At 37.8% G+C, this 7,430-nt stretch overlaps 1 long non-coding RNA gene across 1 annotated transcript; it reads right to left on the reverse strand.

The window, feature by feature from the left end:
* Positions 1-5,301: 5,301 nt before the first annotated feature.
* LOC126370188 (uncharacterized) lies at positions 5,302-6,719 on the reverse strand. The gene is made up of 2 exons (XR_007566840.1): positions 6,611-6,719; positions 5,302-6,173 (listed from the first exon to the last, which is right to left on the reverse strand). It is a non-coding gene; the product is annotated as an uncharacterized LOC126370188 (long non-coding RNA).
* Between the last annotated feature and the right edge of the window lie 711 nt (positions 6,720-7,430).

Consider the following 7,430-nt stretch of genomic DNA (forward strand, 5'->3'; position numbering starts at 1 on the left):
TTATTTCTCTGAAGCAATTATATTTTATCTGCCTAAAGGTTAGGTTACAAAGCTCTATTTACCACTGACTTCGACTTTATGAGTTTGAATTCAAAGTGCCGGAAGTTAAAGATATACTATAAAACATAGAACGCGTTAAGCTTATCTTCCCGGGCATGTCTGTCGGACTGATCAGGTATGTCTCTTAAAAAAAAACCAGGCGCCATGCCTGTCATCATATCCATCTTAGGACTTCGATTTCCACTTATAGTAATTATAATGGGCATGAGTTGTAGTATGAGCTTCAAATATACTTAGTTAGTCATTGATAGATTCTGTGAACCCTTCGCATGGGACAATATAGAAGTAGGTACCTTCCTAAAGCATCAATTGCGAATGATCTTGTTCTGATCAATTGATCGGCCGCCGTCTGCTCCTTGATCAGACGATGTGTCATGCATATCATAGGTCATGCAGAAGTCATTCCTTACTATAATTTATTTGAACTAAAATACGAGTCAACATGTTAAAACATCTTTTTAGTTAGAACGTCTTCTTAGTAACTCGTATAAGTGATGCCAGGACACTCCATACAAAAATCTCTTTTCTTACCGTTTTTCTGCTGCCTTACCTCGTGCGTGCGAGCGAGATAAACCGTACGCTCGCGCTCCTTTAGGCCGGGTATCCATTGACGCGGAGATGTGCGGATTTGACCAATCGTAAAGTTCGAGAGAGCGAAAAACGAAGACGCTCTGTCACTCTCCCTCACGGTGATTGGTCGATTCCTGCACAGCACCGCGTCAATGGAAACCCAGCCTTACTCCCTAACGGCTTACGACATAAATAGCCTAAAGAGGTCCCCTACCGGGGGTGAGGTAAACCAAGCTCGTTTTGACGCGGGGCGGAGAGTGACCCTTCTATACGTATCTACTAGTGATGTTCCGAATATCCATATCCGAGATAAAAGAAAAATCCGTATCCGTGTCCGTTACTTTTCACGCGGATCTTTTTTGGATCTTTTTCAGGTGACTAAGTAGAATTATTAAATAAAAAACTATAAAAATCCATTCAGATTGTTTTACCATAACCAAAACAAAAGTACTACCCGCGCAATGCAAGTTAAAACGTGTCCTGCCCGACGTTGCGGCGAGCGAAGACGTCAACTATCGTTTCAAGGTCGCGGGCGCCGACACCAATCGAATAATATCGTATAAGAAAATAAAGATCCGTATCCGTATCCGCGGATCTTTACACTAAATATCCGTATTCAGATCCGTATCCGCGGATATACATTTTTAACGATCCGGCACATCACTAGTATCTACCAGCACCCATTAGACTTGCCAATCCATCCGTCCCGAGGCATCAAAGTCACGGGCTCGGGTATCGGGATCGTGTAGTGTAACAGCTTATCGGTGGGCGGGGCCACGATTTCGCCGTACATTTGATGATGTGCCGTTCCCGCTAATGATCCCAAAGTAGGTATGTTCCCGTTGTAAAAACTAAAGCTCTAGACAGACGGACCGCATTTCAACTGCAATCCGACTGCCAAGTTGCAGTTCGGATGCAGTTTGAATGCAGCTGAAACGACTGCAATAGAACTGCAAACCAAACGGGCAGTCCGATTGCAGTTCAATTGCAGTCGTGCTGCACAGTTGGTTTGCAGTTCTATTGCAGTCGTGTCAACTGCATTCAAACTGCACCTGAACTGCAATTTGTGGTTGGGTTGCAGTTGAAATGCGGTCCGTCTGTCTAGAGCCTAATAGTAAGGACACTGGCTAGTTTTCATTTTCAAATTCTTCTTTCTTGTACACAAACTGCTAAAAGTTAGGTAGGTAATAAAGCTCTTTTTACATAAGTTTTGTTTCGTCGCTGATTTTATACCTACGTCCGATGCCCAAGCCCGCGATACTGAGGCATTCATTGAGCCATATGGATTGGCAAGTGTAATAAGCGCTGTAGTCTCTGATGACTTATACCTACTCCTCTTCAAGTTCAGGGGATCCGGTGGCCCTGTCCGTAATCCATAAGGATTAAGTAAGAAAGAAAACTTTTGTTCCCACGTTAGACGCCACATTAACCAAATTAAACGTAAACACAACAAAAATACAAAATAAATCAAATATAAATATTAAACATTCCAAATATATTTGTGTGGAGGACATCACTACTTAGTAGGTATAAAACAAAGTCGCTTTTTCTGTCCCTATATCCTTATGTACCTACGCTTAAATCTTTAAAATTACGCAACGGATTTTGATGCGGTTTTCTTAAATAGAGAGAGTGATTCAAGAGGAAGGTTTATATATGTTTATAATAACATCCATTAAATAGTGGAGAAATACTGTCAATTTTGAGGTTTTTTATGTGATGTCGTAAATAATTTCATTTTTTCCTCAGCATTGCACCCGAGCGAAGCCGGGGCGGGTCGCTAGTCTAAAATAAAATAAGAATCTCCCTCAGCATTATGACGTGACATGTGCCATCGGGCGGGATTAGGAGCCACCATATCTCTCTATTGAACTAACTACGATACTAAGATACTTATTTTTGGGAATGAGTACACTTAGAAACCGCGCACATTTCGGGCACATTACCTACCCTAACAAAACGTCAATATTAAAATTTTAATACAAACTAAGCAAAGGCATATTTAAACGGCATTCAGCCTACTTAAGGAGACGTTTTTTAAAAAATAAATATCGAATGAAAAGCAAAACTATTCAAATGAGTTTTTTTTAATAGTTTAATCTTTCATTTAAAAGTATAATAAAATACTTACGTTCAAAAATACCTTACATACCGAATTCAATCCAAAACTTAATGAATGTGCTGAGCTGATACACAATTCATTCAGTTCAAGGTTAATTAGTACTTCTGGCGCCAAATCAAAAAGTTCCTGCGTCGATTTCAGATAAACAACGTAGGTACTTTAAAAATGTACTAATTTGGGCGTTTTTTTATCGTGTATCTTTGAGCTGAATATTAAGGTCACAGTTTAATTTGAGAAGAGCCATGATCATTGACGTGGTTAAATGAATCGGTTAGCATTAATTGGTAACAAAGCTTAACCTTTCACAGACAACATAACTTACGAATGGGCATAGAATAAGGAATAATACTATGTATAGAACGGCAAATCTCCGCTCCCCACCAGCGCCTGAGCTAGGTTTACCTCTCCCCCCTCGGTCTTACTTTAGTCTTCGATTGTATAGGCGTCAGACGTCACACACACATATGCCCGTGTACGATAACGTCAATGTGTAGTGTCCTAAATGAGACCTTAATGCCTTGAGTCTAGATGTAATTGCATGCTCAATTGATCCAAGATTATTTTATTTAAGTCATCATCACTAATTTAAGAGCCACGCTCTTGTCGGTGTAGCATTCTCCATGCTACTTTTTAGGGAAAAATAGAGCAGTTGTTTCCCTCTTGCCTTGCTTTATTTAAGTAGTCTGTATTTTGTGCCACTGCTTGACATAGGCTTCCTCTTTCTCCCAAGTATGTCTGTCTTATGCGTCATTTGAGATGAGAATCTTGTTGTAATGACCTATGTCGTCAGAAGCCTCCATCAGAAAGCTGCAATCTGACATCAACTAGTCTCACATTCGCTTAAGAGTTTTTTAAATACGTGCGTGTTAAGTTATGTCGCTAGTATAAGTTGGTTTCCTCAAATTAAGATGTTACAGCTGTTCAAATAAAGTGCAAATACCTATCGGTTGTACAGTCATGAGCAATATCATGTACCCACTTTAGAACCCTGTCGTACTATCATATTTGATATTTAATGAGACTTACGGTTTAATTTGTCAAAAAAGTTAATGTGACATGGTTTCAAAGTGTATACATATTAGTACTCGTGACCGTACAGTGTCGTAACACGCCGTCACTTGTGGCAAGATACGCCGCGGACACTTTAGAGAAACTAGTTGTCTCTTTCTTATACGAGGTCTATGCTTAGCAGATATACATGGGTAAATTTATGAGAGCACCTTTCTTTCCAGAAATAATTCCCTATTTGTTATACGAGGTATATGTATGCTTAGCAGATATACATAGGTAAATTGATGAGAGCACCTTTCCAGAAATAATTCCCTATTTGTTATACGAGGTCTATGCTTAGCAGATATACATAGGTAAATTGATGAGAACACCTTTCTTTCCAGAAATAATTCCAAGTTTTACAACTTCGAGACGTGGGAAACCGATGATCCAGTTGGGAGGATATACCTTCACGGTTCACTCTTACAACGGCGAGAAGATCAGATGGCAATGTTCGCAGCAACGAAGTCTGAGTTGCAAAGCTCGCCTTGTCACTATAGATGCAATTATATCGAAAAGTATGGGAAGCCACAACCATGATCCAAAGGAGTGTTGAAAGTGCTTAAGAAATTTTTGGATGGAAATTTTAATTCTCATAAAACTAAAGAGACGAATTTCAAACATGGATGGATATTATGATATAAAAAAAACCCCGCTTATAAAAAGACTGTCTTGTGTTTACCGGTGCCAACCAAAAAAATGATATAAGTAACTATACTCTTAATTTATTCGTCAACCCATTTTATAATAAGTAATTATATCAGTTTAAAGTGGGCTTACTTTTTTTACTAACCATGACGATACTGGATTGCATTATGGTTCACGGAATAGAAGAAAGATATTGGAAGCGCCAAGTGAACGCGAAGCGCGGCATAAAAGTATGAGCAAATAGTTGATACTTCAACTTTGCACTCCACTCGTCTGCAAAGTTTACGAAGCACGGAGCTAGCGATGGTATATTAATAGGGCAAAAAAGACATATATCGACTATCATGGAAGAAGATCCCTCCTTATCACAGGAAAGCTAAAAACCTCAGTATGATCGGCTATTTATCAAAAAACTACTTTTATACTTATGTAGTATCTTACAATGCGTTAAGGTCTTTCCGTCCTCTTCCTACTATTCCGTGGAATGTTTAGAAACTAGAGTTCATTTTTTTAAGACTATTCGACCCAGTGTGGCAATAAACCAATGATTTAAACTGATTTCGTCGTGTTTACTTTTCAATTCTGTAATTTAATAGAAATTTTCAACTAGATAATGAGGGACTTTTAAGTCTCAGTCTCTCTCTCTCTCTCTATTTAAGAGCTGCGCTCTTGTCGGTAGAGTAATCGCCATACCTCTCTTCTATCCGCCAAAACCTTCACCTCCCGATACGACACGACCTGCACCTTCTCTTTTATTTGTTTCATAAATGTTCTCCTAGGTCTACCCCTTCCTCTTTTCCCTTCAATATTGTTTTCAAGTCTACGTTCCTCGAAAACAATATAAGTACATGTAGATGGCGCTGTGAAGATTTTATTTGGGTACCTTACATCCTTTTTTTACAAAACGGATACTTGTAAACACAAACAAATGCCAATAAAATGCTGCCACAATTGAACATAAAACATTTTAAATGTCCATACATACTCAGATGCACTCAGAAATTATTTTTTCCTTCGTTTAACCTTCTAATTTCATGGATAACAGACATTTATGCGACTTCTGTCTATGTTTTTCGGTATAAATGATCTCATTATTACACCCAGGCATAATTCTATACATATTGTGATCTAAATATCAAGTGACAATTATTTTTATATTATGCTTCTGTCATTAGATTGTAAAGTCTGTCAATTCATAAAGATGTGGGTGTTAAAATATTATACCGTTTAAAATAACGTTTACTAATATTTACGTTTTATTGTAGATTTGCTAACACTCGTCCAGTTCGCGCCTTCTTTCATTTTCAAATGTGTAGACATTATGCATCAAACGTTGCCATTCTGGGCGGTTACTCGCATGAGGTTCCGAGCGAGAAGGCCCAATGTTGCATTTTTTCATATGTCTTTTCTGAACATCTTTGAACATATTTCTTTCTGAACATATTTTTTTTAAAAGAACGTCTAGGGCCTTGTGCCGAGGTTTTTCTTGCGGCTTCTTTTCCCCGGCTATACAGGTTGTGAGAAGCTGCAGTAGATTTAGGCGGATGATACGTTCGTTATGTAAACATTGACGATTCAAAGTGTAACTATGTTACCTATTGAATAAAGATATTTTTGAATTTGTATCTGAGGAACTGGCCACTGCGATTCCGCTTGCCGTCATAGACAGCGCCGTCTTAAACTAGGCTGGGGCCCTTGGGCACACACGAATTTGGGACCCTTTCTGAAAGTAAAGAAAGCGAATTGGAAAGTAAAAAAAGGAAAACACTTACATTTTTTACTAAGTGCATATGAACCCATTTATAGGTAATCAAATACAGCATAGGTTTTTTTTTTGAAAAGTCGCTGTCATTGATAATATAATGGCGTAGTATATGATATGCCTTGTAAATCTAACCTTCTGATAAGATTCCTGATTTGTGAAAAAAGTGTAATGTGTCGGACAAAAATGTTTTGAGAATAAATATGTGAGAGAAATTGTGTACCCTTCGGGGCCCCCCGAGAATGGGGACGGACACGGGCCCCGTGTGCCCTTATGGTGAAGACGGTATTGGTCATAGAGCCGAGAATAGTAGGCTTCGACACTCTCTCGTCGGGAATACATACATGACCACGCCTGTTTCCCATTGGGTTAGGCAGAGGCCATGGAATTTCACTTACTACGATCGTGGCACACCACTTTCACTTGTTCCACTCTCATCAAAGACTCCATGCATGCTCGCCGGTCTAGAGAACTCTTGACCAGACCTTTCTTTAAAACATCCTGGATCTGAAATGAAATGAAATTTATTCGCTCTAGAGTGGTACAAAAGATCTTAAATATACAATTATATCAATAAAAGTCCATCACTCAACCATACAGCGTGCTAATATTAATATTAAATAATTTATAATTAAAGGAACATGCAATCTTTAATAAATCTGTTTAAAAAATAAATAAATAATAATAATAACAATAGATATTTCAAATACACAAAAAACAATTAACCTTAATTTAAATAAACGGGTGTGACTTTAAATTTAAATATTCTTTCACTGAATAAAAGGTATGGTGAATAAGATTTTTTTTAAATTTACTTTTAAATATTGGCAATCGTAACCCCTTTATAGTAAATGGTAAGGCATTATAAATTTTAATACACATACAATATACATTATTATTGGTCTGATCGCAGTTAGTCTTGGAAATTAAATGTCTTTTATCAATAAAACACTTTGATACGCGTAAGTATATTAAACAGGTAGGTGCCTCATATAATGTAAACAAATTGTACGCGCCTAATTCCGATACAAAGTTCAAGTAGGTAGGTGTTTTAGAATTAGGCAATTTTTTGTTAATACGGATGTCCTTGTTAGATAACTTTTATTTTTGACGGTTTGGCTAAATATATACGAACTGCGAGGTTAGATAAAATTTGGTCTGAGCCTCTGAGGCCAAAGACGGCTAAATCAAAATAAATCTAGATTTAGGTACATTTTT

This window comes from Pectinophora gossypiella, chromosome 10 (assembly GCF_024362695.1).
Source record: "Pectinophora gossypiella chromosome 10, ilPecGoss1.1, whole genome shotgun sequence".
NCBI lineage: Eukaryota > Metazoa > Arthropoda > Insecta > Lepidoptera > Gelechiidae > Pectinophora > Pectinophora gossypiella.